Here is a 9,295-nt window from a genome sequence, read left to right as displayed (position 1 = left end):
TGCATCTAATGTCCTTGGCGAAGTTAAGGATATGATGAAGCACTATACTGACATGATTTCTGAACAATATCAGCAAATAGCTGTTGACGTCAATTTCCTGAAGAAGCAGCAGAATCTGATAGGGAGTCGATGCCCTGAAGAGGGTGGGCCCTCAAGATTCAGCTGTAAGTGGTGTGGCAGACAGCATTTCCCTAGAAACTGTGCAAATGTTAAATGTGATATTTGTGGGAAGTCGGGCCACTTAGCCGCTACCTGTTGGAGTAAGATTAGTTCCCTCCAACAAGGGAGTAAACAGCCAGGTCCAGTTAATCATAGAGCGCAAGGTAATAACCTGCAGCAAAATGATGGACCAAGACAAATACTGCAAAGGGGAAAGACCACTATAGAAGAGTTGCCACAAGGCAATGGATTCAACCTTATCGAGGCTGTACGCATCAATGGCGCTGAAACCTCTAACCTATGAGCCGTGACAAGAGGCCAAAAGGCTAAAGAGGGTGATAGAGATAATACAAAACCGGTTGAGGGAAACCCTAAGCAAGGGGATAAGGGGCCGCAAGTCCTGAATCCCGGCGTGGAAGGTGGACCTCTAAGGCCTTTTGACAAAAAAGTCGATCCTAAGAAGGATGAGAAAGTGCCAAGAAAGAAGGCAAGAGCTAAAAAAGAAGCACCAAAGCCGGTCCCGAGACCAAAAGAAAGGATGGTTTGGCGAGAAAAGAGAGCTTTGGCTACCTATCATGATTTTGATTTGGCAAGTTCTCTTTGCAAAGTCAAACCAGATGTAAACCTCTTACAGTTGATTAAACTATCTCCAGGAGTACGCAAGGAATTCAAGAAGATCCTGCGTATTGGGTATATTGTAGAACCTTTGGGCATAGCACAAGTAGGGAAAGATTGGTTTGATCATGCTGAAAAGAATTGCCCTAGGGTTTCAGCATACGTAGATGGAATATTAGTGGAGCATGCTATCGTAGACACTGGATCCTCCGTCAATATCATGAGTTCAGAGCTGATGAAGAGGTTGGGTCTAGGCATCCAAAAAGATAGCTCCACCCTTCTTAGAATGGCTAATGATAGTCTAAGGCAACCAGAAGGTTGCGTTACTAAAGTCCATGTTACAGTCGCAAGTGTAGAATGCTTCTTGGACTTTAGGGTGATAAGATTTGAAGGACGTCCTAGCTATCGAGTCTTGTTAGGTAGGCCTTGGATCTTACGAATAGACTGTCAAGTCGATATACCCGCCGGTCGAGTGGTTCTAGGTAGAGGTGCTAATCGAGTAATAGTTTATGCTTACCCTAAGTCTCCTCGGAGTGAGAGAGCTCCTTTATCCTCTACTGAATTAGAAACAGTAGATGATCCATCTGGTAGTGAGACATCATCCAGTGATGAATCTAGAGAGGGGTCCACTATAGAGGATATTTATCAGATAACTTTAAATGAGCCGATAGAGCCGCAAGATAGGATAAGAGATGCAGATGTGATTGAGTTAGACCTTAGCACGCCGAATGATTCACGACCAATTAAATTAGGTTTCATGCTCAATTCAGCAGAAAGGGAGGACTATGTGTCCCTGATTCAAGAATTCCGTGATATCTTTGCTTGGAGTTATGACGAGCTAAGAGGCATTCCTCCCAGCCTGGCTGTTCATACTATTCTTGTAAAAGAAGGTAGTCATCCTGTGTGTCAGAAGGTAAGGCGTATGCCTTTTGAATTGAGGGATGGGCTGTTTAAGGAGTTACAGAAGTTACGGAAAGCTGGTTTAATTTTCCCTGTACAGCACACGGAATGGTGTTCACCAGTTGTCATCAAGAAGAAGAAAAACAACCAGATCCGACTATGTGTAGATTTTAGAGAGCTGAATAAGCAGATGGTTAAGGATTACTACGCGTTGCCATTTATTGACCAGATTTTGAATCAATTAGCAGATAGGGAAATATATTCGTTTATGGATTGCTTTGCAGGATACAACGAGATGGCAATTGCAGAAGAGGACAAGTTGAAACCGACTTTCATTACTGTCTTTGGTACTTTTGTGTACCATGTGATGGCCTTTGGTTTGTGCAATGCACCTGGATCATGGCAACGAACAGCAGACAAGACCTTTGGTGATATCTCCCCACATGAGTTGAAAGTATTTATCGATGACCTAGGGGCAGCCACTGTAAGGAAAAGGATGTTGATTATTTTAAGAAAGTGCTTTGAGCACTGCAGACAATTTTATATCGCTCTTAACCCACGGAAGTGTGTCTTTGGAGTGCCTTATGGGCTATTGCTAGGCCATGTGGTCAGTTCAGTAGGGATCACAACCGACCCTGAAAAGATCAAGGTTATAGTCGCTATGAGTCCACCACGCACTCCGAAAGAGGTACATAGCTTTCTGTCATCGACAGGGTACTATCGGAGGTTCATAAATGCCTTAGCAGAAAGGACGTTGCCATTAACGAACTTATTATCCTTTAGTTGTCTATTTGTATGGAGCGACCCTTATAAGGTAGCTTTCGAGGATGTGAAATAGGAGCTAGTAAAAGCACCAGTTTTAAAAGCACCTAAAAGAGGCGAGGTATTTTACATATTTTCAGCAGCCACCATGCATAGTATCAGCTGTTGTTTAGCCCAAATCTGGAAGGAAAAGTGGTATCATCCGATAGCTTTTACTAGTCGAAAATTGGGTATATCAGAAATAAACTACACCTATATGGAGAAGTTGTGACTTGCGATGGTCTTTGTGACTAAAAAATTCAGGCACTACATCCTCTATGAGAAGGTAGTATTCTATACGAAGGCGGAAGGGCTTAGATTGCTTATGAACAAGCTACAACCGCCTGATCGTCTGGCAAAGTGGTTAATCTCTTTGCAAGAGTTTGATTATGAGATTAAGAGTAAACCACCGAGGTTGCAATGTATTGTGGAATGCCTTGTGGATTTCGGGGAGCCGAAAGAGACTTTGGCTGAAGGAAGTGATATTGAAGAAATGTTTAAAATTGATACAGCTTCTATCCCATCTTGGTATGATGCTATCACGCATTATCTATCAACAGGAGAGACTGGAGCTAGTTTATCAAAATCAGAAAAGAGGAAAATCAGACAACAGACTTTGAAGTTTTCCTTGATTGCAGGAACACTATGTCGGCAGGGTGTTGATGATATCTATTGCCGATGTGTGATGCCTAATGAGGTTCCTTTCATCTTGGAAGAGTGCCATGACTCTGCATATGGAGGGCACTTCGCTAGACGGTTGACGGCACAAAAAGCTTTAAGAGCTAGATATTGGTGGCCGTCCATCTTCTAAGATTTCTTTGAGTACGTTAAGAGATGTGATACCTGTCAAAGACATGACAACAGAGAGAATAGGAAACACCCACTTATGCCTATCATGGCTATCCTTCCATTTGTGGGGCATTGACTTTGTGGGTCCTATCACCCTGTCGTCTATTACCCAAAAGAGGTACATTATAGTAGCAACTGATTATTTTACAAAATGGTCAGAAGCGCGGGCGACGAGGCAGGACAATGCAAAAGAGACTGCAAGTTTTCTTTTAGAGCAGATTATCTGCCGTTTCGGTCCACCGAAGGAACTAGTGTGGGACTGTGGAACCCACTTTTTGAATAAAGTGATCGAAAGTCTGACTGAAGCTTGGAAAATCAAGCATAATAAAATGACCCCCTATAATCCGCAAGCCAATGGGCAAGCCGAAAGTACTAATAAGCAGCTTGTGGGTATCTTGTTTAAAATAGTCTCTGAGAAGAAACGAGACTGGGACAGGAAGTTGTATGTGGTAGTATGGGCATACAATACAACGTTCAAGCGAGCTACTGGCCATACTCCATTTAAATTAGTTTATGGGGAAGAGTGTGTGTTACCCCTCGAAATCGAGTTGCCAACCATACGGTTTGCAATTAACCACTCTTTGGGAGATGAGGATGCACTCTTTGAACGTTTCACGACCATAGCCCACCTGGATGAATTGAAATTGCAGAGCTTATTACACCAGGAGGTAGCTAAACGTCGGATGAAGCAATTGCACGACCTTAAAGCAAAGAAGTATACCTTTAAAAAAGGGCAATTAGTTATGTATTACGATGCGCATAGGGAGTTGTTTCCAGGGAAGCTGGAACCTAGATGGGATGGCCCCTACAAGATTGTTAGGATAGGAAAAAATAGGTCTACGGCTCTACTAGCTGATCTGCAGGGAGTAGAGTTTAAAAATAAGATTAATCTTAATAAGATTAATCTTAATAAGATTAAACCTTATTATTTCTAAGTATGCTAACATGGGAAAATGCATTGCAAGTCCATGCTGGGGCTGATTTGAGACCTGCAAAAGAGCTTAAAGCTGGTTGATGGGGCAGTTAATTCCTTATTTGGAGCAGAGATACCATCAAGGGAAACTCATCTAGTGGAGCAAAGGATACAAAGTGATTGAGCAAGAAGATGGAACCTTTGTGTGGGAGATCAAAGTCTTCTACCATCACTGCTTACAAATGTTGACAAGTATCCCTATTGAGTTTAATGAAAAAGGTGGGATGGAGCCGTCAATTCACCCTCTAAACATGTTAAATTTTGACTATCACAATTACGAATAGAGGAGTTCGTGATGGCAGGCTGTGTAAACCCATTGTGGACGTACACATTATATTTTGATGGAGCATCCAGGGGCCCTAATAAAAAAGGGAGTGTTGGAGTAGTAATCCGAGATCCCCGACGTAGAGTTACGATGAAGTTAGCTGCTTATCTCAGGGTAGGATTCACTAACAATATGGCGGAGTTTAAAGCCTTAATTATGGGACTGCATATTGCCAAGCAAGGTGGTATTCAGCAGTTGTTAGTAAAAGGGGATTCCCAGTTGATCTTGAATCAGCTAGATGGGACATATCCAGTGCGGAATCCCATCCTTTGTATGTATCATCGAACTGCGATGACCCTACTTGAGGAGTTTAAGAGAGTGTCTCTTCAGCTGATTCCACATTATTGGAATCAGTTTGTGGATTCACTGGCAAATCTTGCTTATAAAGAATACCTTTTCTTCAACTGTGGTCCTAGTTTGGATATTGCTATCAATAATGAGACAGGACCCGGTCGCTTGTGGGGAATTTTATCAGAGCATGCAATATATGGCAGGCGATGGTTGATATGGGTGATGCAAAGAGTAGCCGAGACCCATCTACCGTTGTTATCCTGGACCCATACACTGATTAGACAACATGTTATGCGTACGCCTCTTACTATATATGTAGGAGGGATGGGTCATAATCTTATGCATTTAGTTTAGGGCTATGAGCCCTATTTTTCCTCCTTGGAAAGGAGCATATTATTGTATATCTATACTATTTCGAGGAGGGATGTGTAGGTGCTATTCTGTTTGATCTCGTTAGGCCAAGAGGGCTAGGTTTGCAAGGTTTTAAATGTTTTATTTCATTAGGCCAAGAGGGCCAGTTTGTTTTTAATGGAATGTTTTATTTCATTAGGCCAAGAGGGCCGATCAGTTTTTGTAGTGAAGTGATTTATTTCATTAGTCCAAGAGGGCCAATTGTCTATTTAGTATAGGTGCAGTTAATGGTTTCTTGTTTTAGTCCTGTGCTAGACAAGTTCAAAGAAGAGCTTGGAAGGAGCCTATGTCACGTGGAAGCTTCTCATAGCCCTATCCAAGTGATATTTCTCCTTTACGAGTACTGTGGTTTTTATGCTATGTGTGTCTGTGTACTTGTAAGGGATTTTCTTTTCTTGTTGGGGACCGGCGTCCAAGGCATGAAGTCCCAGGTTTAGGTTAGGTATGTCTGAGTAGTCGTTGCCTCCTATAAAGACATTGTCAGGCATCAAAAGACCTGTTTTAGAAGGCCGTTCTAGTGACCCTGTTCTGCTAGCCTGCTAGGCAGTCGTTCTAGGAGTTTTGCTTAGTTATGAGGCAGTTAGAGAAGCCTGCCGAAGAAGAACAACGATGATGATAGAGAGGAAAAAAAACCCTGAATATCTCAAAGACAATAAATATATACAAAGGTGTGTAAAAAGGGGTTCTAATCCCTATAAAAATAGAAAAGAAAAGAAAGGGAAATTTATAAGCAGTTGATCATCGCCTTGCGAAGGCCTGGTAGGTTCCTGGGGACGAGTCAGACCCGAGGCCGATGCCTTGTCTTTCTAGGGGTGGCGTCTTGTTGGAAAAGAAGAAAGTCAGGAAGGTTGGAGCAAAAATAAAAGTGAGCATCAGAAAAGGATTAAGTCTCGCCTTGCGAGGGCTTGGTAGGTTCTTGGGTACCAAGTCAGGACCTGAGGCCGATGCCCTATTCTCCTTGGGTCACTACGCTCAACTCCCTCCTTTTTAGGTGCCCGAGTATGGGGGAAAATAAAAACCTAAAAGAAGAAATATGCTAAAAGGAAATACTTCTTAATCAGGCTATAGGAGTCCTCGCCTAGTAGGAGCTCCTGGTTGTGTTGTCCTTAGTTAGGTAGGTAGTTTAGACCACCACTTAGGGCAACCTCTTTGATAGTTCTTTTTAGTTTGGCCGTGTTGGAGCAGTCGGTTAGTGACTAGCTTCAGACCTTCTATCAGATTACGCTAGGCCTGCTCCTTGTGGATTTCATGCCTTGGTTTCGTCAGGGGGTAGGGTAGGCATTGTGCTGTGTTTTAATATATATCTATTTTGGATCAGCTTGATGCTTCCTTTGGTTGTTTTGTGCATATCTGTTGTGGGATTCGACAGGCTGAGTCGCCCTATCCCGTGGTCGCCAATGAGAGCGGAGTTTTGAGCCCGGGATATGCCTAAAATTTGCCAAAAAATCCACAATTTACGGGAAAAATATTTAACATCGAAGGCAACTGCTGCAGCTAGGATAATTTTAAGCACCAAGTGAAAGACGGCTTTTAAAATATGCCCAAGCGACACTTGTGGATTTTTGATAATTTTTTCGACTTTCGTCCGCGATGTTAGGAGCTGCCAGTCAGTGCGGGATGACGAGACGGACACGCAAGATTTTTCAGAGGCTGAAACGGATCCTGGACGAGGAAGAGGCCAAAACTTGGCCAAGATTTGAAAAGGTGGACATTGAGAGGACCAAAGGGGGGGTGCCCTTTGGGAATTTTAACCCCACCCCCCCCCCCCCCCCCCCCCCTCCCCCTTTTATTTTTGATGAAGAATTCGTGGAGATGCGTGGAGAAAAACGTGAGCAACAGGCGCCGATTTTCTCACCCTCCCCCTCATGGATCATGCATGGAGGCTGTAAGCAACCCATGCAACCGACATTGGGCCTCAACTTCTCCCTCTTGGTTGACTCTATCTCCGGTCTTCGCGCGAGATATGGCTGTCTGGATGAAGAGATCAGATTCTAGCCTTTCTCTCTCCTCCCTCTCTCTCCCCTCTATGGGCTATTCATGTGTACCATCTTGATGAAGGAATCGGGGAAGGAGGATGAAGGAAGTGGTGATGGAGATTGATGGAGATGCTGAAGATTGAAGTGCAGCATTGGATTGAGAGCAATGGAGGCTCCATCTGCTGGTTATGCAGTCATTCAAGGCATCTCGGGTTACGTAAAAACACGGTATGACCATTTTTATGAAGAAAATGAAGGATTTTTGATAGTTTATGATGATAATTATGTTCTTATTGGATGAAAATTTGTTTGTGTGCTAGTTGCATTATGAGTAATTGTTGTTTATCAGAGAATTTTGATTTTGCAATGATTTACATGCTTTATTTAATTCCTATAAACCCGAAATACGGTTTTTAAGTGGTAAAATGGTAGTTTTTCTGTTTCGAGTGGGTGAAAGGTGTTCCCATGGGGGGAATATGGAAGATAAATTGAATGTTAGTATGCTGAAGGGATTGGAACAACAAAAACCAAAAAATAGCATATTTTATTGCCAAATAAATCAAGAAAATGGAGAAAGTAAGGAAAAAATAGAAATACGTCTTGGAAAAATAAGGAAAAATATAATGATTGTTTGTGGATGTATGCTAGTGGCAAAGCATGAGGTTTAGCCTTAGTTTGCTCTATCTCCTTGTCAAAGTTTGTGATTTATCGCTTTTTATACATCAAAATATGACAAAATGAACCTTTACACCTATGCAACGAAAGCAATACCTAAACATAGGGGGTTGGGATGTTTGAATGGTGTGATTTGCGTGTTGATTGTTGTTGATTTTCTGATGCATATCATGACATAGAGTTTGTGTATTTTAATTAAGAGGATAGTAGCACAAGTGTTGTCTTGGTGCTATCCTTTCATCGCCGCAACGCGTTAGTGAATAAGCATTGAAGAGCCTGGTTGTGCACACCACGTGTCTGATTTGAAAATGATGTTTGAGCACTTTAGGATCATTCACCTTTGCATGTGCATGAAACCATGGTATCAGGAAAGAAGGACTGGATGCATAGCACGTGTTTTCAATGACAATGACCCACGTTGGAGTGTGGAAAGGCATCCTAAGCCGTAGGATAGACATTCGTTTCTTGGGGAATTATTTGGTAAGGACACATGGTATCTCCTGGAGTACTCTCGAAATGAAAGAGTGAAGTTTGTTAGTTTGTTTTATATGTTGAGCAGCGCATCAAGGGGCCAATCCCTGCGATGTAGGAGAGTTGCAATGGGGCCGCGGTGTTTCCACCGAGAGATTGCCTCCCATGTATGTGATTATCGTGGTACTTATTGCCAATGTGTATGGGTTCTCCCTGTGAGGAGTCTAGAAAAAGGGAAAGGTTGGACTACAAAACTATAAAAACTATAAACACATAGATTAGGCTTTAGGGCAGTTTGTCCTTTAGTAGTAGAAAGACGCTCCTGGCCCGCGAGGCCGTGAGGGTGTGTTCATTTGTTATGAGCATGAGGTTCGGCTAGTACCATAGCCAGTGCCGGCCCATTTGAGGTCCCATCAGTGAGGTCTACTTGGAGTGCTTTTTCTACGTCAACATCAACCCCCGGTGCCATGTGCCCTATGAATGCCAAGATGTGTTAGATTTGGTTGAGTTCAACCTCTTTCCTTTCCCTATTAGCTCATTGCACTCGCATGAATCTCACAACTTGTTGCAATGGATCCTTCCCTAGCCTTCTTTCCTCTTCTATCTCAATGATGATCTCATGTGCTGGTCTACCCGCACCATTATGCTCATACTATGCAAGAACTTGTTGGATTTTGGTTGGAAACTCTCAAGGGTCAATCCCTAGGTCGCTGGCATTTGATCTTAATGCTAACATAATCACTTTTTGTTCTTGTGCAACTAAGGCTTCGATGATGTTGATGAGGTTTGGTAGAGAAGTAATTTCTCCTATAAGAGACACTTTATCTAGCTACTTTTATTTTTGTCACC

The sequence above is a fragment of the Lygodium microphyllum genome, chromosome 2 (genome assembly GCF_053477565.2).
Source record: "Lygodium microphyllum isolate KBCC chromosome 2, Lygodium_microphyllum_v1.1.10, whole genome shotgun sequence".
Classification (NCBI taxonomy): domain Eukaryota; kingdom Viridiplantae; phylum Streptophyta; class Polypodiopsida; order Schizaeales; family Lygodiaceae; genus Lygodium; species Lygodium microphyllum.
This window is presented reverse-complemented; position numbering follows the sequence as displayed.